The 25,978-nt window shown below is 41.2% G+C and overlaps 2 long non-coding RNA genes across 4 annotated transcripts in view; both read left to right on the top strand.

Annotated features, from left to right (window-relative positions):
- Positions 1-25,978, top strand: part of LOC308060717 — a 113,309-nt gene that overhangs the window by 78,886 nt on the left and 8,445 nt on the right. For all 3 annotated transcript variants that reach the window (XR_013926858.1, XR_013926859.1, XR_013926860.1), the window contains one exon: positions 19,832-19,936. This is a non-coding gene — a long non-coding RNA (uncharacterized lncRNA). The remainder of the gene's footprint in view (positions 1-19,831; positions 19,937-25,978) is intronic.
- On the top strand, positions 8,772-14,119 carry LOC308060720. The gene is made up of 2 exons (XR_013926863.1): positions 8,772-9,937; positions 11,559-14,119. It is a non-coding gene; the product is annotated as an uncharacterized lncRNA (long non-coding RNA).

The following is a 25,978-nucleotide window of genomic DNA, read 5'->3' as shown; positions in this document are numbered from 1 at the left end:
GTATGTAGGGAGCAATGCGTGTTCTAATGTCCTCGTGTTCTCATGACTCAGGGTGAAAGGTTTGCTTGCAATTCTCAATCTATTTGGGAGCACAGCATTAAAGCTAGGTATAATATTAATGGTAAACCTTAGCCCTCACTATTGGCTAAAACAGTTTTCAGCTTTTGATGTTCCCCCTTTAATGCAGAGTTGTTTCTTCCTACCCCTTTTCTACTCCTTGTCTTCTGTGAGCATGGGAGCCCGTCTTTGAATTAGAGGTCTTCAGCAGGCTTGTGGTGATCATTGCCCTCTTCACTAAACATTCTGGGTGTCTCATTATGCCTTAAAGGGATCAAAGCCCAATTTCCCTCTTCTCCATCTCCTGAAACGTCTGTTGAGGGGTGTAGGTAGGAGCAGTGTGTCCCAGCTCCTCCCGATCAGGCAGCAATTAACATACCAGGAACGATGGTACACAGACCATAGAGGATGTGTGGGAACCTGAAAAAATATGAACTAAGAAGTAGAGCAAGTAGAGGGGGTAATGAAGAATGGAAAAGTCACAGAAGAATGGAGTTCTTAAACTTCTTGTGAATATACGTTGATTTCATCAAATGATATTGGGTCAAAAAAAATTGGGGAAAGTTTTTAAATGTCTTTTTTTTTTTTTTTTTTTTTTTCTTTGGCAAAATACACACATACACAGACATTTTGGCAGGAAAAGTCTGTTAAGCCTGAACTGCATTTTTCCTGGTGCTTCCTGGTGCTTTTTTTTTCTTTTTTTTTTATCCCCCCCCCCCCTTCGGATGAGCTACTGAAGATGAAAAAGAAATAATTTTCTTCCTGCAGGTCTAGGCTACTCAGAGCTGCAGGGAGTTGAAGGTGTGCGTCTCCTTTTTTGTGTCCTGGATACTGGCAGAACTGAATTCCCCAAAAGTGCTGGGCTGACTTAGTGGCCACCTGTCTGAATTGACTGTGTTGTCCCTAGCTCAAATGACCACCCAGCCTGAACTCTGCAAGGGGGGGCTGCCAAGCTGTGGTTAGTTTCTTCCCCAAATAGCTCTAAAGTGTGGCTTGCTGTGTGCTTTAAGTAAAATTATGCTACTGTTCAGTTCGCCGCTTGATTAAAATGTATCTTTCAGCATGTAAGGGTGGGCAGTGATTTCCTGGGATTAGAAAGGGAAGTGAACTGGCTGGAAAGCAGCAAGGAAAGATGTTGTTTATGAGTAGTGGGAGGGCAGAGTAGCATGTGTTGCTGTGTTGCTGAAGTTTGGGACTTGGCCACATTACTCAACTCCAGTTAAAGCTCTGCTAAATTCACTCTGAGTCCCATTTTCTTTCTTAATAGTACACACAGGAACGCTTTTACCAGAAAAGTGATTCATCTGCTGTGGTATTCTAGATAAATTTCGGGAGAGCAGGGCTCCCATGGGCTGACAGTGTGAACATTTGCCCAGGACAAATGCCCTCGCAGCCTCTCAAGTTGGCTGAACACAGACTTCTTAAGATTTGCACTTTTTCAATATGTAAGATTTCACTTGGCATAACAATTTGCTTCCCATAATAAATGTTTTAAACAGCTTTGAAAGTCCTTGCTTTCTCACGATTTTGGTGGGGTGCCGCCCTCCCTGGGCTCCAGCTGCTGCCAGGGAAGCTCTGTGCAGGGATGCTTGTCAAGGAGAGGCTTCGTCACCCGCAGGGACTGCAGGTATTATAAACCCATCAGTACAGCCGCTACTGACGAGTTCTGTGTGAAGCATGAGTGAGCACGCTCAGGTGCCACTCCACTAATTTACAGAAACAGAAAACTTAGCTGTTTTGAAACGCGAGGGTTGCAGTGGCTGTCAGCTTAATGGAAAGAGACATTGTCTTCTTTGTTTCTGTTTCATGGAGAAAGAAGTTGATAAAACAAACCTATTTTAAGCCTTTTAATGAGCAATTGTTTAGAGCAGTCAAAACATTGGCTTCCTGAAGAAACCAATAACTAATATAACATTTTTACTATAGGTATGTGTGTGTATGTCTTAGAACATGAAAAGAAAACTGTTTATAACCTCCAGAGTCATTTGGAGTGGACTGTAACATCCCTCACAAGTAGAGGTCAAGATTTTTGGGTTTGGCCCAGGCTTTGACAGAGGCTCGTTTTCTGACAGTAGGAAATGGTATTGTTCTCTTCCCTCTTTTTCTCTGTCTGTCAAATGAGTAGGATAACATGCCCAGACACATTGGAATCTATTTCTCTAAAGCATCTAAAGATCCTTGGATGGAAAACAGTACCTATATATACTGAGTCTGTAATTTCTAAAGTTTTGTATCTGTATACTTTTCTGGCTAAGTATATTTACATCTTAACAGAAATAAAATCAAGGACACTCCAGCTGAAAAAACCAAATCTGGGTTTGAGCTTGAACTAGTTTTCCTCTTGTCCTTTTTTTTTTTTTTTTAATCCTCATTAGTACTGTGCCATACCTACCAGCTTTTTTGATGAACATTGAGAAATCCCCCAGCTGATATTAATGGTCAAGAAGGAGAAACTGAAATACCACATTTTTGATGTGAATTAGTTATTTTGTTATGCTGAAGAAACCGCTTATTTTGATGGCAGTGGCTTCTGTTGTGTTTATGTTCCTCCACTGATCTCGTCAGGGTGCCAGATGATCCATCCACACAGGACCTAAACCAGCTGGGTCCAATATTAATGAGGAAAGGAGCATGTTAATTGTAGCAAGGGGTTCAGACACTAGTGCTTCAAAGCCAGTTCAGCCGGACCAGACTGAGTGAGCCTCCCTGTGCATGGTTTTTCACATGATCTTTCATCATCTTTTGAACATAAAGTCTACATGGAGACAGACATTTCACTGAAGAAGTTATTTTTGCCTTTAGCCAGGGGCACTGCGACCTGCCATCTTCCTCTTACAGGTGGCAAACTGAGTGATTAATCAGGACCATCTTACCATCTACCATTTTGTAGCAATAAGGTGAATTGGCTCTAGACTGGAGCAGGGGGGATTTCCAATTATTTGCTGTGAGCCACTCTCCTTCAGCTCAGACTTGGTTGGTTTTTTTTAGCTAAGGGAAATGTTTCCCTGCTGAAAGTCTATTTTGCTGTAAGAGGCAGGGGTTGCACTGACATTCTGGTGGTTATTGCAGTGAACCTCTTGGTCTCTTAGGTTTTCCATTTGATACTGTTCATTTTGTTTTTTAAAAATCTGAGAAACATGGTGGTGCTTGCACGAACTTTTAAAATTTTGCTCGGGCACAGGGTGGATGCTGATGGTTCTTAGATGTGCAAGCCATTGCCCTTCTCTTGCAAGCTCTTGTAGAGCACTCACAGCCTGCTGGTTTTGAGAGAAAGATCATTGGCACCAGTAAGGTCCTATGGCACAAAGTCTTTTTGTTGTAAGCTGGAAAGACACCCAAACATCAGAGGCAGCTGTCAGCAACCCTTGCTGTAGTCCATAGAAGTGAGGTTTATGTGAAGAAGGTCTCTGGTATCCAGGGGTTCTCCTTCGTAGTTCCAGAGATGAAGACAACAGGGTGACCATTGCTGACAGGGACCGCTGACAGACATTAATGGATCAAATATTTCAGAAACTAGGATGCAAGGGCACTTAAAATCTCTTTGACTCTCTTTCAAAGGAATCAATAATTTTGTTAAAACTCTGGGGTTTATGAGAAATAAGAAATGAAAGGAAATCATAGTTACAAAGAGTGCTTGTTTTATATGTGGTTGCTGTATTTTAGCAGGTATGTGAATTTTGGTCATCCTTTTCACAAATGAAAACACAATGTGAAGGATGTTGTGATCTCAGGCAAGTTTGTAAGGTAACATCAAGTGTTATTTGGACAGTTATGTTTTCTGGGGTTACTTAAAAGCCACAGCTATGATTATCCCCAGTAAGAGTCCTTTCCTTTTAATTTACAGTAGTGCTCACCATGCTCACCATATTCTTTTTGCAGCCTAGGTTTACTGACTGTGTTGATTCACTGGATGCATCAGTTTGCTTTGTGTTTTCTGTATAATGCTACTCTAAATATTACTTAAGAACAAAATACTTGTAAACTGATTTTATATTTTTTGTTGGGAACTTATGGTTGTGAGCTAATAGTATCCTAGTTCACAACTGCTATCCCTATCTCTGTCATCACTTGCCCTCTGGAATTTAAATCTGTGTTTTATACCTCTGTGTTCAAGATCTTTATTTTTATATATAGCCTTTACCCATCCTAGCCAGTATTATTTTCATACAGAGATCGGTTCACATTACATACCCTCTTCCACCCATCTCTGGACTGGGACACTCAGAACATTACCAGTATTACATTTCACATCCAATCATCAGCTAGTTGCAACTAGGAGAAGAAAATGTTTGTTTCCATCATGTCATCCCATTCCTACTTCACTGGTCAATATCTCAATTATAGTTGTGATAAAATTAGTTCAAAGCATGAAGAAATTCAACAACCTATGTTCAGTAGTCATTAAGTATTGATAAAGGAGTCAAAATGGACAAGAACTTCAGCTGAAAATCTGGCACATGATGGGAACTTGTATAGGTCTCTTGGAGTTTTCAACTTTAACAATCCTGTTTTAGGCAGGAGCTGAGTTTTACCAAAGAGTTTCAAAAAGAAGCAACTGCATCTAAGATTCTGCAGTCTGTGAAGCAGAGCAGCATGTTTTCTTTCATTCACACCTGTGAAGAAATTTCCATGAAAGACATTGTAATTAATGGTTATAAATCTGGAAGAGATCCTTATCATTACTCCAAAGTTCACTGTACCTCAGATTCATGGTCAAAAGTTAGTGGGAAAAAGTGATGTGATACATATATATATATAAATACATATTTAATATACATTATACACACACCTATGAATATACATATATTTAAAGATATACATATATTTATGTATACACATATATATGCATAAAATAATCCAAATCTTTCCTATGCAATGGCTTTCCAGCTCTTCCACAGCTTTCAGGATCAACCACATTATGCCTCACATAGCAGATTCACGTCTGCAAAAGGTCATTTTCTGTCAAGTAACTGTGCTCATATACAAAGAGGCCATTTCTACCTTGTTCCTTCAGTTTGTCTGTTCTGTGATCAATATCACAGTCTAGACCTAGATGACTGCAGAATCTGATTGCAGCTTAATTTCCCATAAGAGCAGCTAGACCTGCTGAAACAGCTTGAATATGCAGCACTGAATAAGCAGGCTGAGCGACAAATGTCCTCACACCATATTGGGAAGCCCAATTAGCACAGCAGAGCGCATCTCGCTATGGTATTTTTCTCCCCATTGGATTTTGAAAGGATTGAGCTCTGGGACAGTCATAGCGAAGTAACGGAAAATAACACTGGTGTCCATCACTGAATAATTAATTCTAAGGAAACTATAGAGGTGAATGTGTGGTTTTAATTTTTCAGTTTATATAAGGTTTGCCTTAAATGCATGAAGATAAACTGATCGTATGTTAAGCACTTAGTGACCACTAAGGACTTTAACCTAATTCTTCCTCAGATTTAACTGGGGCAGTGGAAAGAATTACCTTCCCTACCAATCCTTGTCACACCCATTGTCAGATGACACTGTCCCCTCAGTGTGGCTGGAGGTGCACCTGATCTACAAAGTTTACAGCCTGCAGGCAAAGAGCACTAATGAGAGCAGCAAGCTCATTATTAGGCTTGACTGCATTCGCTGACTAATGAGGACGGGTAGCTTTATTTTGGGTGGCATCTGCTTTCCCTAATGCCAGCAGTGTCCCTGTCTCAGTTGCTTGTGAACTGTCTCCTGAAAGGCTCCACTTTAAGGCACAGCTGAGGACAAACCTGAATCAACACCAGTTGACTTTAAAATGCACAGCTGTCTTTTGTGGTGATTTAAAAATGCTTCATGTTTAGGTTTTTCCCGGTTGCACAAGTGCCAGCTCTGCTCGGGAATCAGAAGGGAAAGCTTGGGACCACTAATCGCATCCGCTGTCACAGTTTAAGCCGCTGGTGCATGTGAGTCAGTATCTTTAGGTTCTCGGAGACAGCTCTTGGTCTGGTTTGCCAGATGAAGTGACCTTGTCTCTGCAGAGCTGCGGCACTGAGGTTTTGCTGGCTGAAGGGAAGGTGTCGAAAGGCTCTTTTCCCTCGACAAGCAGCCAGGAAGGGAAGACAGGAGAGAAGTGTGCCAGGGGATGTGCTCAGATGACTCACCTCGGTTAGGTAATGCCTAAGCTCCCATCAGCAGCAAATACAAGCCAAAGTAAAGTCAGGGCACATTTAGCCAGCAGATTGGGCTGCACAGCTTATTCCACCATGGGGACTCTTGGCTGAACTTATTTCTAGATCTTTGTTTTCTCTTCCTGTGCCAGCTACCTCCATTGAAGGTAACAAGGAGGAACCTGCATATTACTTTATTTTTATGCTGAGAATGAATTAATTCAGCTATGGAGGTGTCAGTGAAAACAGGAACAAATACAGAGAATGGCTGTGGGGAAGGAAGGGAAGTATTGAAGACAAAGGGCTTAGGTACCTCCCAATCAGGGATCGCTCATACAATGGGCCATTAAAATTTAGCTGAGTCGAGTGTATTGTTTTTAATTTGTATTCCCATAACATACTCTGTTAAGGAGGGTGTATGCAGCAAATGCATATTAATGATGCTACACATTTGCATATTATAGATCCATAATACCAAGGGTGTAGTAAAAATCTTTATGAAAAGTGGTGACTATGCAGCAGTCAATTTTCTCTATATCTCAACCATTTTAATGCTTTTTTTTTGCGCGCGCGCACACACACACACAGAGGCATGCACAAAATCCTTACAACCGATAGCTATACAACATTAAGGGACTAATGATCTGCAAAATTCCATTTATAAAAGATGAAGAAATGTTAGATTTATATAGAGAATCATCAAATTATCTCTTCTTCTGGAAGACTTCCAGTTCTTTGTTCCTTTGTTCTAAAATTTTTTAAACCAACAACCTGCCAAATGCATTGGTTTTTAAAATATGTATTTAATCCACCTCAGTTTTACTGCCAGGAGGAGATTATCCTGAATTTCATTTTCAGAATAGTTTGTATGGCTGAGATACAAATGCCTGCAACTCAACTGTTTACAGTGAAAACTAGCCTCATCTGGGCTAGCTATGGGTTATTAGTGGTCATTAACTGAGTAAGAAAAGTGTTAGTGGTTATTCCAACGTACGTGAACAGGCATGGACCCTCATGTCAGAATAAGACCAGCAACACAGTCTTCAAATAAGTCTCTGCTGGTCTAAATGCATAGTTAAAACCTCCTTTACTGTGGATAACGCTTTGGACAAAATGTGTTGCATTTGCCTCCCATCAGTGCAACCTACTGTTCATGAATGTTGTTACTGGTTCAAGTGAACTTAGAAATGTGGTAAAGCAGAGGAATAACCTGGCCAGTTATACCAGGATATGAGCAAAAGTCTTGGATGCCACTTGTCAGTCTTGGTGAGGGAAGATTTCCTGGTGTAAGAGATAAGCTTGTGGCGCAGATTCCTCCTGGCTTTGTTTCTGCCTCCAGGGGAATTGGTTGGTTTGTCACTGAAAACCTTGAAACTTCTGTGTAAAGGCTAAAGGCCAGGGACAGGCAAAGATTTCCACTCCCTTTTGGATAAGGTTTTGTGCTCTGAGAAGCAGAAGAATCACTTGTAGCTGCTTCTTGCGAGAAGAGAATCATGGCAAAAATGAGGAAAGGTGGACTCCAAGCTCACAGCATAAGAGGTTGATGTTGGGAGGTCTGGCTGATCACAAGAAGCTTCTGGCTCAGAGAGCGCTGCACAGTTTCCCATCAGCCAGTTTTTTATATGGACATTCATGGAATGAGAGTTAATTGATGTCTAGATCAGTATGTTGCCTGGACATGAAATGTTTGTTAACTCGCCGCATCCCATCATCTCATTCCTAAAGAAAGTGCCACCACTGATAGACCAGAATGAAATGAAGGAACAGGAGTTGTCTGGTCTGTGATGACACCTGATAGTTTTCTCACTGTAGCTTCCTCAGTTGTTCCTGCCCTCACTTTTTCCATGGCACAGTAGGTGCATTACAGCAATGCTGCTTGCAGCTATGTACTTTGCTGCATACAGAATAAAAGTCTAATCTGTCTTCCACTGATGTTCACAGATCTTGCCGTTGACTACCGTGTGAGCTGGAGCATATCCTAATTTATAGAAACCAAATGATCTTTACAAACCCAACAAAGCTAAAGTAACGTAAAATCATCTTTGGACCTGCTCAATAGCTTTATATACTCAGCAACACTTTCTTTAAGGACTGTAAATCAGAGGTTTGGGAAAGACATTTTTCATTCTACAGACAGTGTCTCACTTTAGGAGTAAGATTTATATTTCCAGTTTATGCACAAATCTTCATCCCTTGCCTATTAAGGGATAACAAAAGTGGAACCCTAAAGAGTGAAGACAGGTGAGGGTCTGAATTTTAGGTATATATGTCTCTCTAATCTTCATTTATGTTTTTAATATCTAAAAAAGTATTGTTTCTTTTCAGATTTATTTTTAACCTGAAAAACAAAGACAACCCAAAAATATATTGCACTCAGATCTTCAGTGCTGAAAGACAAGGAATAGTGAAGTACCTGTTTTGTGTCCTTCTGTCTTTTCTACTTACCTGCAGAGTGAGGAGATTAAAATGCAGAATAATGGACATTTGGCTGGGATAAGGAAGGACATACCCCCTTATCTCCTGTGTGCCTGCAGGCAGTTGTCCATGGCTGTCCATTCCTTGGGGTGCCTGCAGGTATATTTGACATGCTTTAGAGGTGCCAGGGCACAGCCACTGGGTCAGTGAACTATGTACATCCATCTGCTTCAACCCCTGTATAAGGTTTATGTGGGGGGTAACGTTTAAAGGTTAAGGCAGTGACCAAAAAGTCATCCCAAATATGTAGCCTTATTGTTGGGCGATGAGAGGACAGCAATAACAAAATTCCCCTAGGTATAAATTTTATCTTGGCTATATTATTGTTTTCATGCAAACCAAATTTCTCCACTGCTGTAATCCAGCTGATTTTGTGAGTGAAATTAATTGGGACAGAATAGACTTAAATGTTTTGGATGGCTCTAAAAGAAATGAGGGAAATGAGTATAGTTTTTCAGGGAAATTAAGTGGATGCAATAGGTATTAGCCTTCCTAACAGGCCAGTTAAGGTCCATGCTTACCTCTTGACTCAATGTTACTCAGTCCCAAAGGGAATCTCCATGAATAAGAAGTGGAAGCAAAAAGAGTCAGGACCTTGCTATTTTTTCCTTAGTCAGTTGAAGGACCAGTTGCCCCATCCTAGTCCCTTTAGACCAAAAGGGAGTTTTACCATTGACGTTAATGGGAACAGGACCTGGCCCAGGAACCGGCTGCTTTGGATCTGCTTCTGTCACTCTTGCTGCATTGTTGCTGAGAGTACAGAACATCCTCGCCTTCCGTTTTTCACTCCTTAATGTTTCCTTAGAATACTTAGGCGGAGAGTGACTGTAAATGCTTAACCTTTGTCAATGGCAGACGTTCAAGAGAGTTTGGCTGCCTCTTTCTATTTCCTTGTGGACACTGATTTAAAAGTCCATCCAAAACATTTGTTCAGAAGGATATGACTAACATGAGAATCTGTCACTGTGTAAACACAGCGACCGAAAACTATTTGGCAGTGTTTTGGATCTACTAGCTAATAATTAGGTATTTACATTTGCTTTAACAGCACCAGTTGTGATGATCTAATGTAGTTCAGTATTTATATGGACAGCTCATCAGATTTTTTTTCATTTTACAATGATTCAGCATAATCACATGAGAGATAACATTTAAAGAAAAGTACTTATTCCAATAACCAATGTAAAATTTCAGTCAGGACCACATTAGGAATGACATGCTGAGCTCACACAAGAACAACGCCTGCATTTACTGGAAACGTTGCAGTAAGGGTGAGTGAAGTCATTGAAAACAAATTGCTGTTCCCTTCCTAAATAGGCTTAGGCTGGAATAGGGTCCTCTGGGTTGTGACCAGATTTTGCCCTCACAGTCAGTTTGTTCCACAGAAACTGGGTAAATTCTCTTGGGAAACAGATCTGCAAAAATGTGCATAAGAATTTTGGGGAGGGGAGTGATACATGGATCTAACACTGTCAAAAATATATTAAAAGCCATAAACTATTTCCTGTTGTTTGGGCAGTTTCAGAAGAGCACATTCATGTACTGAATCTTTCATCAGTGCAGTAGGTATAATGTTGTGCTGATCCAACTGTGTCAAAAGTTATGTGAACAACAAGTATATCCGTCCCTAATTCAAATACATGTTATTCGCTATCACGAAAACTACAAAGACTATGAAGCCTTAATGATACAGATCCAAGTACACATTGATAAGCTTGAAGGGCATATGATTTGTATTAACTTGTGTACCTTCCACTGACATTGTTTTCAGAGCATCATAAAGGAGTAGGAAAATATTGTGCAATAGCCAGTACGAACAAATTTGCTTTTGATTCTCCTTCTACTAAAGAGTTTGTGAAAATGTTTGAGGACAAGACCTTTTTTGTGCCCCCTCGAGCATTACCCTGTTTGACTGTTTGCAAGAAGCAGAAAAATTCACGTTTCCCCACAAATATACCTCAGATCACCCCAACAGATCCTAGGAGATAAGGAAAGTCAAATAATGTACTCTGAGAACCACGGGAGTGATAGACTTCCCCATGAGCATTCCAAATCTAACAATGGCAAAGGTAATTCTGTGCACAGAACCACCAGCAGTACTACTGCTGCTCAGTACATTCAGTTCTTCACATTTTTTATCACTTATTTGGTACTTTGATAAGCTGAGGAATACATTTCTGTGCAATACACTTTCAGCTCAGCCAGGTTAGATCTCACCCTGGTACTTCCACCTCCTGTGCAGTATATTTTTTCTTCTAAATCATTAATTTCATACCATAAGCACTTTAGATAGAAAGTTGCAAGATACTATGGTAGAGTAATAGAAATGAGGAGTCATCAAATCCTTCCCACTGCTTTGGGGGAGGAGACAGCAAGGAGATGACAGGGGACAAGGTGAGAAGATGGCAATACCATGCTATACACATCTACCTGTACCAGCCAAGTAACTGCAGTTGGGAGTGGTATATTTTTTTGATAATGACCCTGAAAAATTGAAACTGTTACAAATTTTTTTTCCCCCTATGATTTCTTTTTTCTCTACTCTGTGATCCCTGACTCTTTCGTGGATCACCAAAGGCATAGGTATGGCTTCTGGGCTCTGTGGCCACTTACATTACGTGGATCCTTCTACATTTTAGAAGTGATGCTAAGCCTCTGATAAAGGCTTTTCAATATTTCTAAAACTAACAGTAGTGGAATTTGATTTCTGTGGAGAAATTTGGTAGGGGCAACGTGAGGAGAGGAAGAGAGGAGACTCACATCCTAGCGTGAGATATTTTTTTCCTAGAAATTTCTCTCTCCCTGTTATTTCTTGCTTGAGCTGGTCAAATGATCTAGTAAGAATGAGTCGTCTTTGCCAATGTCACCTTTTCGTTATTTCTCCACTCATAGTGCTGGCAATAAAAGACTGCTTCAAAGAGGAAAATATTCTCAAGATCTTGGCCTGCAGTGCTCTGAAGATGTGATTAACTTGCCAGAGGTATAGACAGCTCTAAACTCATTCAAAGCAAGAGTCTTGGGACTAGCTGGTGTATTTTGGATGTTTGCCAACATGGGAATGAAACAGAAGGATCTGGATATTCTGCATTCACACTGCAGTGGCAATGGACTGTCATTTCCAAAAGCTGGACATGCCTTTCATCCTGACTTCAGATGTGCTTCCTGAAGTGGTCACTTTATCTCTTTCTCCTTATTTGCTCTTGCCACCCAGAGCTGTGAGTGTTCTTACCCTCCCATCCATAGGCTCGGTTGCTCCCTGGCAATGTAGACAAACAAGCCCAGCACTTGCACGAGGCTAGTTAACCTGGTTAGGGCAAGCTGGGGACTGCTCATGTGAGCATCTCCACCAATAGATCAGATGGGTTAGTAATTTCCAGTTTGGATGCAATGATGGAGGTCATGTAGCAATAAAACAAGTGGAAATGGATTTAAACTGAAAGACGGTAGATTTAGATGAGACATAGGAAGAAATTATTTACTGTGAGGGTGGTGAGGCACTGGTACCTGTTGCCCAGAGAAGCTGTGGATGCCCCATCGCTGGAAGTGTTCAAGGCCAGGTTGGACATGGCTTTGGGGAATCTGGTCTAGTGGAACGTGTCCCTGAGCAAGGCAGTGGGGTTTGGAACTAGATGATTTTTAAGGTCCCTTCCAACCCAAACCATTCTTTCACTCTATGATAATATGAACAGCTGTGGGAATTAAACTCAGCTGAAACAGCTGGAGCTGAAAGAGGATGTGTGACTGCATCCTGAGACAGCCAGGCTAAGTAACAGAAGCAACTGAGCTGTGTTTATACAATTTCCAGGCACTTAAATGAAAAGATTACCCTAAAACCTGCTTCAGTCACCGCTAAAATACTAGAGCATCCTGCCATCTGTTCCCCAATTATAAAACTAACATGTCTAATTAACATCTCTTTCTTTTCTGGTCTCAGATACTCACAAAAAGAGGGAAAGAAGTCTGAGAAGCTGATTGCAGAGAGGAGCTCTAAATACACTTATACAAATACAAAATGACTACCCATTAAAAAAATATAAAGCTTAAAATTTTGCAACACCTAATTACAATGCCAAGAAGAAAAGCTCTAATAAATCCTAACTGGCAAAAATACAAAAATAAATCCAGATGAATCTTCTTTCAAAAGAACCCAAGAAACAAAAAAAACAAAAACCCAAAGAACCCATGAACTGGAAAACTTATCTGTAAAGGGTGAAGGATGCTTGTTATATTCTGTTATGAATTTGTCTCAAGTTTCTGATGAAAGTATCTTGAACAAGAATAACATTTGATAAACCATTACCTTATTTAAATTCTTAATATTTGTGGGAGTTTTCCATATTACAGACCATGTGTATGATTTTCAAGAAAGGCAACAGGCTATTATGTGTCCAGTTCTGTACTGAAAACTGAACTCCCCAAAATTTCTTTAACTCCTTTAACCACTGAAGTACATTGTTATAACCCAGCTGGTAATACCAGCTTGATGCATCCCATTAGAGAAGCTTGGTTTTCAGCTGCCAATAATTTTTCTAATCTTTAATGATTTGGTGTTTAATATTCCCTGTTATGTGCCTGCTTCAAATGCATTTTTTCCCTAAGCAGATTGGGTCAGCTGGTTTCATGAATTAAGTCAGGAAGAAAAAAACCAAAAAAAATAGACAGAGGTGGTTTGGTTTGATTTGGTTTTGCTGAAAAAAGATGGAGAAGTTGTTTCTTGAAATTTCTATTGTTTCATGTTTTGGAGTACTGTTTTGAATTTTAGAGGCACTTAAGACTTGTTTCATGGACAGTCTTTGGCTGTACCCACAAAAACAGCCTACATTTGTCCTTCAATGAATTTGTTTATGTGTCTTCATCCAGGGCATCTTAGATTTTTTCCTTGTAAATCCTCTGAGAATTTTGTTTTTACCAATGATGCTGTCCCCCCGCCTGACTTGAAAAGATGCTTCTGGTGAAAATGTTGGGACTTTGATCCTCCGCTAAGGAGATGTGAGTGGGTCTAACAGAGTGAGGAACTGAGACTAAACAGGCATGAGAAAAGGTCTCTTTCGAGAAAAAGAGACAAGGGTTTCCTCTTCAGAAAAGTGCACTTACTGGATTAGGTTCCCTGCCAGATCCCAAAGCCGAACCCGGATTTCCTGAGTCTGCTGTCAGCAAATCTCTGTGAAACCCTCTGAAAAAATGCCCGGTTCTCCTTCAGAGCTGTTCACAGAGTGGACAACAACCTGTTACTACTATCAGTTTCTCCTTTAAGCCTCGTGGCAGAGGCAGATCTCAAGTTTCCAGCCCCCCAATGATTTGTGTGGGTGTCAGCACTGCTCTACACCACAGAAAGTCTATCCTTTTCCCCCATTTGATGATATAAAAGTTGGAAAATGACATTCTTAGGAAATATGTGAAAAGACTAAAGATGTAGTTTCAAGGCAAATATTAAAAACTCAGATTTAAGGTTGTCTTGGTGATCCTAATTCAACTCTATTATGCACATTGATACAGTAATTAAAGACGTCTTTGTACCCCATTTTTTTTCATGCCAAAAACTGTGTCTTGTTCATTACATAAAATGCATGTGCTCAGGACTACGTATCAATAGAAGGATCCCTACCAGAAATACAGACCAAAGGAATGGGGCCCAGAATAAATAGGAGATGTGCAAAATATTAGCCATCTATTATGTGAAAATGTTTCCAGAGAGATATGAACATAGAAGAAAAATACACTTTCTGGGCTAAAGACACATACCGCTGCACACAGACATACACATACCTATTTCCTCCTCTTCTTGATTCTGTTTACATGGGGGTGATTCCACTGCAGATGTAATTGCTATTTCCTGGTGACTCAGGCATTAGCTCTCCTGCACCACGTTTACAGACACAACCCCTTCAATTCAGCATTTGCTTTCTGTTTCAGAAGGCTCTTCAAATGAAGATTTATACTCGGAAGCGTAATGAAACAAATAGGGACAGTTTTCTTTAGCATTATTTGGGTAAAATATTGCCATAGGGACAGAAAAATTACCTTGATCATGAAATAATGTCTGAGATGGATTATATCACAGACATAGTTCTCTCCTTTTGGCAATGTTTTACTGGTGCTCCCTTGAAAACCCGTTGGAATTTACATCCTCTATCTGCATGCATGTACACATATTATATTCAGTTTTTCAGACTGGCTTTAACCCAAAATCTAATTTTCAAACCTGTAGAATTATGGATACGATTTTGTATCTGCACTTTGTTGGTGTAATTTAGGTCCCTGGAACAAGCAGCAAGACTGCACCCTAAATTACTAAGCTGCAAGGTACGTCAGGTGAAATAATATGTCATTGATGTCATAGAAAGTATCTCATATATTTTAGAAAGCAGAACTTCCTCCACTGTATTTTTTGGTATGAAAGAGAAAGACAAATCTGATGTTTGGTAATAAAACCCCAGCTGTGCTACAGTCTCTTTGTCCCAGTCCTACAATGCCATGAAACTGGTAGCTCTCTGCCTCTTAGGATTCCCACTATAAATTAAATCTCTTCATGGTGTAAAGGAGAGACTTTTCAAACCCGTATTGTGCTTCGTATTCCCCTAATGGAAAGGAAGTATCAGGGGCAAAAGAAATGTAATTGAGCATTCTTCTGTCTTGGTTGTTCTTGGGTGCTGGAGTGTCCCTTTGTGCATGTGGGTAAGTGGGAAGAGCATTCCTGAAGCTGCTCTAATTTATGCAAGGTACTGGACTGACATCTGGCTGCCTCTAGACTCCAGGGGAAGATATAAGTGGCTTAAAGCCAGTTTGGCCTGCTCTAGTGATGAGAGCAGCTCAGCCAAATCAGAAAATCTGGCACTTAAATATACAAATTATAATAATAATATTTTGGGGCAGAGGAAAAAATAGATGCCAGCCTTAGCAAATGTGGCCCAATGGTGATGCACAAATAAACCACCATCTGCTGGAGACTTTGCAAGCCTTTAAGAATTGCACTTTTGAGTTTGCAGACTTTTATTAAAATAGATAGATCATCAGGGCAAGGTTTAGGGACAGATAACTCAGCTGTGACTTTTATTTTGATTTCTTTCCAAAGCATGGCACTTCCAAATACTATCAGTAAGGTTTCTGTTTCCCTTCACAAATCTGGTTTAATTTACTGTTTGGATTATAAAAGAGGGAGGAAAAGAGTCTGATTGGATACTCCTGTGCTTCTTCCTTCATCTTTCTGTGTGCTGACGTTCTGGGATATACTATCTTTCCAGAAAAATGCAACAAGAATTGCAGTTAGAATCTGCTGATTTTTGATGTTAACTAAATGCATAGAAGGTACGTTGTATAGTATTTCTTCCGTCTCAAAACCTCTCTTTTTTGGCCGTTGACACATGCCACTAACATAACTTACACATATTTTGTGGTTTTGCTCTGTGAAAAGGAAGTATTAAGCTCTGAGACACTCTAATAAATTTGTTTGGTTTTGATAGAGATTGACTGCCTGAATGCTACCATTTTTACCAGCCATAAATTGCTCTACAAGCTGTTGGACGAAGGACCTTTCATACTCTGTTTTGACTTAAACTGGATAAATCGTTTGCAGTGATTCCTTCAGGAGGTGTCTGTTCTTTCTATTGTGTAAATTTGTCTTCAAATGCATTTTCTAATGAATTGCATCATTCTCAATCTGCAGATTGCTCACAAGTAATGCATTGCAAATGCTTGAAATTTTAGGTGGGGTGGTTACCAACCTACCTGTGTGGTGTTTTTTCTGGTCCCTGTAAGATAGATGCAGTTATCAAAAGCCCATGTCTGTTTCAAATGCAATATTACTGTTACTGTCAGAGTTTCCTGGAGTAACATCTAGAGACTGGCACTAGCATCCTGATCAACCTGTGCTGACAAGCCACTCTTGTGAGTGGAAACAACATGATGACAACAATTTGCGATTTAAGCTCTGGGCTCACCTACTCTTTCTGGGGAGAGAGCGGACCACACTGGGCTTCTGCCTTGTGGGAAACGAAACAGTCCATGAGAAAGCGATGTAAGCCCCGTTTTCCTGATGAAGACCTGAACCGCACAGTGATTGAGTGGTGAAGACTACAAGGTCATGATAAGGACTGGAATTCATCCTAAATCGTCATCCAACATTGACAATCCAATAGTCACTCTTTAGCCACCTATTTGTGTCAATCTCTCCTCAGGAGAAGACAGGACTTTCCCTACCTAGTATCCCAGTCAGTGATTAAGAAGATGACTGGCAATACACCTGCCATTGTCAAAGGGTTAACCTGACTATGAGATTCATCCTCCACGTCACGCAGCACTGCTAAATATATCTGTTATTGCAGCTCATTAGATTTGCCAAATGTCTACATGTCTCCCTGACTCCTAGCTCTCAACATGCCTTTGTCCAGCTGACTCATTGATTCATGACGTCTTTTCGGCTGCATCACTGGTAGCATTGATGTTTTTCATTATTTACTGATCACCAGGCTTTTCTCTTTCTTAAATTTTGCTCCCTTTCTCCCCCTGCAGCATTGTCCAAGAGAAAAAAAATCCAGTTTTACTAAACCCAAAATTACAAAGAGCCACATAACACAACTGCTGGCTGCACAAACTTTGAGAAGCAGGGTGTTTTATGGTCCCACACAATGACAGTGTCATAAAGGAAAGCTAAGTGGGTTCCTTTGTGAGCTGGTGGGGTGGCTTTATATCAGAATAAGAAAAACAGCTGTGAAGCTTACCAAAGCCACTTTCAGAGCTATATTTTCACTGAGAGGAAAGAGAGAAAAAGACTAACAGAGAGAACATGCAAAGAAACTGCTTGAAGAACAGGTGTTTCCTGGCAGGTCAGAGCACAGTAACCCAGCTGAAAAAAGAACTGTGATAAGGCATAACATCAGCATGGAAAGTGTTCAATATTTTCCCAATCACAGCTATTGTTCTGCTTAACTGATGCTGGCAAACAACCCTGCTGCAACCTTTTAGGTACAGAGGATCAATGAGCTATTAACAGTGCCACTGGATACACTGATATACAGAATAAGTTTTATTGTATTGGCAGGACAGCTGTAACTCCTGCTTCCCTTAGTGCTGGTATCAGGAGTTCTCCATTCTGCTTGGCTCTGTAAAGTAGAATAAATACTTGGATCAAATCTGGTTGTTAGCATTTTAGGTTGTTGTGAACTGACACAACCAAGGGCATACCCAGTGTTAAAAGAAACATATTGATTGCATCTCTTTGAATATTTCTTGTCCAGCATGATGCGCATGCTAAGCAAATCAGGAATGGTTGATGGGGTTAAATGTGATCATCACCACCATCAAGTATCGGCTCAGAGTTGCCCTTTCTGCACTAATCAGATTTCACGGTATTAGGACTAGAATTTGTATTAATTTTGTCTCTATTCCTTGCGGTGCATATTTGTATGACATGACAGTTGCAGCCATGAGTTTGAATCCTGTGTCCTGCAGTTAGAATTTGTAGGTTTAGCCACAGTCTAAGACTAATGCGAGGTAGCTATAAGCACCTGAGACCAGTCATTTAACGTCTCTCATTCACTTTACACATCCAGAGAAAGGAGAGGGTAAATATTTGCTAACTTCTTGATGACAAGATTGATCAGTTAGTAACTACATGCACCAACCAATACAACCAATGGAATGAACCTATAAACCACTTTGCAGCTCTCTGGATTTTGGGCCGATCTGGAAATAGAGCAAAAATTAAAGCAATCAGGCATGCCGTAATAACTACCATCTCTTTGGTATGAGCTGTTAGCAGCATACAGTCAGCAACAGCCTGGTGTCTTACTGGTGGTCTCTGCTTCAGGCTGGTTTCCCCCATCACCATCCCAGCCAGCACATACGAGGAGGACAGGATCAGGAAACAGAGGCCAGCTTAGGCAGCAAGAGTCTGTGTCGGTATATGCCAGCTCTCTAAAGATGCAGGCCATTGATGCATATTTTAGGTCAACATTTTCACCTTTGCCTCCTAGTGATCTCCACTGCTGATGCAGGTGTTACTTAATGCCGAAAATTAGAGCTGTAGGATGCGAAAGGACAGAGCTTGGATTCACTGCTGGCTTGACCACACAGTTTTGAGCACTCCTCGGTCCTGACAGCACCCCCCTCTCCGCCAAAGAGAGGAGGATACTGCGCTGATGGAAACCTGGGTGAGCAATAGTTAATCCTATGGTCACAATTTCTCTAAAATCAGCTGGCTTCTGCTATGTCTGAAATGCTATTTTAGTGCTTTAAACTTCAGGCGAACTTCCAGCACAGACACTCTTATATCCCAGAAGGCTGGTTTAAGTGCATATATGTTGAAAGCCCGGAGAAATGGCATTTAGTTCACTGTGCCCTGGATCTATTGCATAAAGGATTAGGAATTTTATCCTCACAATTGCTGCTGGCCTTCATACATAAGCAAACTTTTTTTGAGGCTGGTGAATATATTGTGGTCTGACAAATTTAACCTTTTTTTTGGAGAAAAAAGACCCAAGTGTGCAACACTTGGCATAGACCATAGATACATGGTCAAAGTCCTCTTCAATCCTCTCTCAGCCTATTCTCAGGACCTCATTCAATTAAAAAGTAAGGAAAACATCTTCAAAAGTGCCTAGATGACTCTGAGACCTAAATTGCACCATTTCCCAATGGTCATATAGGCTCATGGCTGTCTAAGACTTCCACTGAGACGTAAATTCCTAAATGCTTTAATTATGACTGAGAAGCGAGGTCCTAAGTCACTTAGTTGCTTTTGAAAATTTCATCTGAGAACTGGACAATGACATCAGAGTTTAGCCTATGTTGTCAGGCTGCATGTGCATCCTGATGTGGGCAGAGCTTCAGATTGAAACCAGGGGTTTTCCACAAAAAAAAGAAAAGGTTTAATACAGATCAATCCAACAAGGGAAAAAACAGGTGAATCTCTTATGGGTGGTAAATAAGGGAACTTTCGCCAAGTAAAAGGCTCCCCAAATCTGCTAGCATGAGTTACACAGGAGCTACACACAGGGAGGGATTAGGGAACCCAGGTACTCCTTTACCTAGTACTGAGTAAGAAGAAACAGAAGGATGAAGTAGATGGTGTCAGTCTCTGGGATCCAGCTGCCTCCTGGTAAAACTGGTTATAAATTGTCATTGGAAAATTTGTCTCTAATCAATACCTCTTTGCTGCTCACTTCCAGGCTGTCACTTCCAGCTTAGCAGAGAAGCCTTGATGATACCTGGGGAACTTCTCATCCTGCATGGGGGGATTCTGTGCTGTGCAATCATGTAAATTACATACTTAGGTGAATGACGCTTCTCCCTTGCATCAGGATCATCAGTCCCTGGGGAACAGGGGTATGGGGCTGTCAGCCCTCCTGAAACATATTTTATCACTGGTTAAACTTGATGGTAGAAACAAATGTACTTTATTCCTTTTAAATCTAAGAGTTGAGGACCAGGTATTTCATTTGAAGATGTACAAAACAGTGAACACCCGCTGTAGCTTGCTTTCACTTGTTTGGTTTTACAGTGGCTTCCATCTTCCCAAAGTCAAGCCAAAATGATGCATCCAGCTCCCAGATTGTTTAGACAGCTCTGTTCCTCAAGATTTGTCTTCTGTAAATAAGAATCTTGATTACAGTGTAATATCCATTTTCTCTCTCTCCCTCTCTGTGGGGTTTCTTTTGCATAAATCAGCATAACGTTGCTAAAGATAAAGGGATACAGCTTCTTATTAGTTCATATTAATCTCAGAGAATAACACATAAACACATTTGAGAATTACAGTGTTTTTAGAGAAGGAATTCCTAACTACATGAGCTTGGAAATGAGGTACGCTCTGACAGCTGGGGTATACGAATAACTCCTGAATTTCCCATTCACTGCATAACTATGCTCCAGCTCTGGACTGTAATTAACCAAAAGTACTTATGGCATATTTAGAAGCGTTTATGCATCTGTTTGTCTAGTGTACACCAAAGATGTTTCTTTCCATGGTACTTGAGTTCTAGACCACAAATGAAGAAATAATGTAGCCACAAAGGGACATCGTGCAATTTATATTCCCATAAGTATCTATGGAGATTGATATTGCACATATGGATAATAAGAGAAATCTGTTGTCCTGAAAAGCTGTAGGCCCAATTGAAAAAGAAAACATAATTTTCTAAATGTTGAATTTACATAGAGAAAATGTGAGTCTTGCAGTGACACATACAGGACACATACATCTTGCTGCCTGTTTCTCTAACAAGATTATAAGGACGGCCATACGGTGACAAAGCTAAGGTCCAGCCAGCTGGAGTGCTGCTAGAGGGGTGGCTCTTTAATAGGATCAGATGTACTCTGCTCTTCTCTGAGATGTGATGGATTTCAGTGGGCAATAACGGTTCTGTGCAGAGGACAGTAACTCTAAATTGCAGGAGGAAAGGAATCACCTGGATGCTTTATGCAGGAATGAGTGTCAGGGTGGCTACAAAGGGGAGGGAAGTAAGGGAAGAAAAAACATTTGCATTTTCAAAAGGAGCTATTTTGGGAACTGTTTTGGCCCATTTCCCAGTTTCTTGTTCTGGGTGCGTGGCAGTCAGTTTAATTAGTTTTTTCTGTACAACTTCTGAAATGCTGCAGTTGTGATTTGTGCCTGGTAGGTCATTAATTTACTTGCTGCCAGTTTCAATGCACAGCCTCTCAGAGCTGGCAAAAGCGTGCACTGGCACATGATTTGTAGTGATTGGTGGTCATCATCCATCTGACATAACAGGTGAGAAAAAGAAGAGATGAACATTGGAAGTGTTACTGGAATTGCTGAGTGAAAGACACCATCCATTGCAAATGTAGTGGAAAGATTATCCTTTGGTATTACATTAACCCTCAGCAAAGCCTCATTGAGGTAGATACTCTTTATACCACCGTAGTTTGTCCCAAAGGGCTTGGCTTCCATCACCAGAATAAATTAATTGCCATTTCCCACTAAAATCAATTTCCACAAATCACACCAGTAGGTGTGATGTTTACTAATAACTTTGAGGATTTGGGCCATCAAGTCTTAAAGAGCAAGGCAGGCAAAAGGCTTGGGTAGGTCACACTGAGAAGTGGACTGATTTGCCCCTCACAGAGGTAATTCACAGACTACAGCCAACTGCTTTTCAAGTCCTACTACAGAAGTATATATATTTTTTTTAATTTTTCCTTTGTAGGGAGGGAAATGGTCTAGTCTATCCTGGAATCTCAAGGCTTCCCTGGGGTGAGTAAAATTCCCTCTTCAGGGTTCTCAGCTGGTCTTTCTGGCTAGAATTTGCACCAAGACTTATGGTCCACGTGCTACATATGACATGAAAGCAGTGTTGCAAGAGGACAGCCCACCAGTTCATAAGGCTTATATATGGTCTTTCTAAGTGTCTTAGACATGAAAGATCAGTGGTGAAGCATAGACTGACTCAAGGTATCAATTAACATTTCCAACCCAGACAGATTCATCCCCCTTCCCAGTTCATCCTTATTTGTACCTGTGCAGCTGAGGGCTTGTCAGTACCAGGGGTCCCAATGCAGGCTGTTATTACCCACACAATATATACCCACACAATATATGCCTAGACCATATATTGGTTCTAAGAGGTTGACCTGGCTTCGCCTTCTTTCGGCTGGTTCCTGAGAGAGTCATTTACCGGAGGCAGCGATGGACCATCCAAGTCCTGCTAATAAGCAGGCAAGAAGTCACGTTCCTTCATTATGTAAGTGCAGTGGAAATGTAAAATAATTGAATTTATCCCTAAACAACAGCATATTTGTATTTATGGCAGAGGCCTGCGTTATCAGAACAGCATGGGAACAAATTCTCATTATGTTGATGGAAATCAGATTCTGTTTCCCATGTAAACCATGTGGTACAGCTCCTTGCTTTCGGTGCCATATGTTTTCAAGATCACAGTGATTTGCTTTGGTTTGCTTTCATTTACCTCCTAGAAATATGGGAGTCAGGTGGAATGGTAGATGCTGTATTTGCTTCTGCTTTGTTGATAGCTCTGTGTATTACTCAAATCCGTGTATTTACTCCCAGATGAGAAATATCGTTAAGGTATTGTTAATGCTGACAATATATCACTCTTTAGAGCAAGGTGATTTTTTTCATTATTATTATATTATTATTGTTTTAAAAGCCAGCCCTTTGGAATATTATAAGCTTAGGAAACTCTCAGTTACATGTTTAAGATCAAATTTGTCACTCCTATCATTGTAGGCTCCTATCATTGCGCACTTTTAATCTCCAAAACAGGGGCTCCCTTTCACATACGGTTTAAGCCCTGTCTGCTGAGGTCTTGGATTGTAGCAGAATATTTGATCTGTTGAACTGGTGATCTTGCTGGGGTGGTGAAGAAAGAGAAAATCTGACTTTGTTTCCAGAGACCCAAGAGTAAAACTTAGCTGGATGGACCAGATTGCTTTCACATATAAACTGGTATACATTGGCTCCACATCGGCTCATTTGGGTCTCATTAAAAACAATTGAGAGTTATATACCAATGGACATCTTTCTTTAATGAACTGGGTCTGAACAACAAAAACACCTCAAGCCCATCTCAGCTTATAACATTAGTGTCCAAGCACTGGGCATTTTGATATCATTACAAAACTCTTGGAGACAGGAAAGGGCTTACTGCTTTTTTTACAGGTGAGAAACCGAGGCAGAAAAAGCAACTGGGATCACGTTCACAGTCACAAACAGGAAATCCTTTGCAGAACCCAGAATGGAAACCAAATCCTAGCATCACAGCAAGGAGGCTGTCTTACCTGTCTAACCAGTTGACCTTTGAAATACACTTTTCCAGATTTGACAATGCTCATATTCAACTGCAGGTTTGAGCCCTGGGTTTCAAGCCAACCTGCCGTATGAAAATTTCCTTGCATCCAGGTTTTTATTAAAGTTTACCCATTTGTTGTCCAAATCCTGTCAGTTTTAGGAGAAATGTCTATGCCTAAACTCTTCTCTCCTTGACTTTAAGTGAACACTTTGCCTGCCAGGCACCGATCTTTGATCTGGATTTCCTTGCCAGCCCTTCAAAACAATTGCTGTCACCATGGCATCTTATTTCCATATTGTGTCTGAGAGTGACAGCAATTATTTCCCACTGGAACTGACTTCAATGTCACTACACTGATTAATCAGCAAAGGTTACTATAAGGGAAAGTATCGGTCTTCCTTTTCCATTGGAGCAGGAAAATGCCAGATCTTAGCAGCACAGCGCCTTGGGGATGGCTGCATTAGTTTTCCAATGAAAGGTTCTGCGCAAGTCACACCTCCCATCCCCCATGCCTCCCTACCACTCCTCTCTTCCTAAAACACACACTGAGTGTTATTATATAAAGTTAATTCTATAACCCAGGGTTCTTTTATTTTTTTCTTCTTTTTTTTCTTTCTTTCTTTTTTTTTTTTTTTTAATGCTACTGACCTCCCATTTCCTTGTCAGTCGACACCAAGCAATTCCCCAGATGGAGAGAAAGATTTCCACTTTGAATATCCCTGAAACACATTTAGAGCCAAAGGCTTTATCATGGGAATAAAAGCACTGAGGTTCTCACAGCTGGGAAGATTTATACAGCTGAGCCTTACCAGCTTAAATGCCTACAGACAGAAACAGCTGAGCTGTGTATTATTTCTTTTCCCCCAACTTGCAAGGGAGATGAAAAATGCAGAGGCAGCCTGCAGATAGATATGACTGACAAGGGAGGGGCAGATCTGTCTACCCGTAGCTGCTGCAGTGGCATTTTTATAAGATAATTTCAGCTCCAGAGGTGAGGAGGCTGGGGCTGACATGATTGCCCTAGCCAAGAGGAACTGCCCCTCCAGCTAGAGCACTCCAGACAGTGCCAGGGAGCCTTAAGCATCAGTCAGGGCAGCATGGAGCTGAGCCATGCTGATGAGCCCCAGGGGGAAGGTGTTTGGTAGAAGATGAGCTGAGCTGAGTGCTCTGCACAGCAGAATTGTTGTTTTCAGTCTGTGTAAAAACAGAAGCCAAGATGTCTCTGCTCTTCTCACAGTAACAGCAGCAGTATTTTATGCTTTAAAAAGTGAGGGCAGATCTGTATGAGTTTAATCTGCCCCCCATGAAACAGGCACTCAATGGCCGTGCTTCCCTTGGAGACAAACAGGAGGGGAGATTCCCAGAGGCTCAGCCACACGAAGACGTGCTGACCTGATGGAAGCAACCTGCAGACTCCTCTGAGGAGTTTGCGCTAGTGCTGGCCAAAAGTGAGCAGAGCAGCCCCACGAGTGCAGAAGCTACGATAATGTGAGCAGGTCTGTGCCTCCCCTGCTTCTGATGTGTGTCCGTTGCCCTGCCTGTGTGCTGCCTCTGCTGTCAGTTGTCCTTCATGCCACCTAAACCCTGGAGATGTGGGCTCCACTGTGTGCTGTTCATGGCTTCATCACATCTCTTGTAGCCCTCAGCCATGACTCTAATTATTCCACCATACCCAGGTGCCTTTGTGCCAGAGAGGGGGAAGAAGTCTAAGAACGGGCAGAGCTCAGTCTGTGTGGGGTTCTGTGCCCACCCTCCGTGAAAAGAAGAGGCCTTCAGAGTCCATGTCACCATGCCATGCTCGTCATTGCTCCTGATTTTCCCACCCAGGCAGCCTGTGGTCTGGCAGTGCATTGCTTCTCCCTGTGTGCCCAGGCAGGCTTGGGATCCAGTATCCCTTCAAGAATGTGTTCGCTCTGAGCCTGGGGCCATCCTTGCCTTACTGTAAAATGGAAATGAACTTACTTACGTTCTTAGGAGTGCCAGTGAGCCACTTTTGAAATGGTCGGGGTAAGGATGGCCAACATCCTTGTAAATCATTAGAGGAGCAGAGCTGCATTTTCTAAATGCTGCCGGTAAATCAGCATGGGAGGGGAAAAAAGAATTCAACAAACCTGGATATTGATTAGAAATGTATTTTAGCAATAGGGAAGAAAGCAAAATATCCTAAAATTAAGGGGTCTGGAAAACAATTCAAAAGATTGTATTGTCAGTAATAATGTATCTAGTGACTGAAGTGCTCAGAAATAATCGGCGTCTGTGCTTATCCAGCCTGAGGGACCTGACAGGGGGTCTAATTTACGATACCAGCGAAAAACCTACCCTTTGAACACCAGGTTACTGGGGATACTCAAAAATCACTCATTCTGCAAAACTTATGTCATCATGCCTGCCTGTCAATATTCAATTGTTGTCTTTTTCTTAACTGTAATTTTTCTTGGGGTATGGACTTCAAACCCATGTGTAACAGCTGTTAGTCATGTTGCTTAACACAAGAGCCACCCCTCAGGGTCAAAACAAAAGTCCATTTACCTTAATAACCCATTGCTC

The sequence above is a fragment of the Falco punctatus genome, assembly GCF_963210335.1.
Source record: "Falco punctatus genome assembly, chromosome: 3".
Classification (NCBI taxonomy): domain Eukaryota; kingdom Metazoa; phylum Chordata; class Aves; order Falconiformes; family Falconidae; genus Falco; species Falco punctatus.
This window is presented reverse-complemented; position numbering and strand designations above follow the sequence as displayed.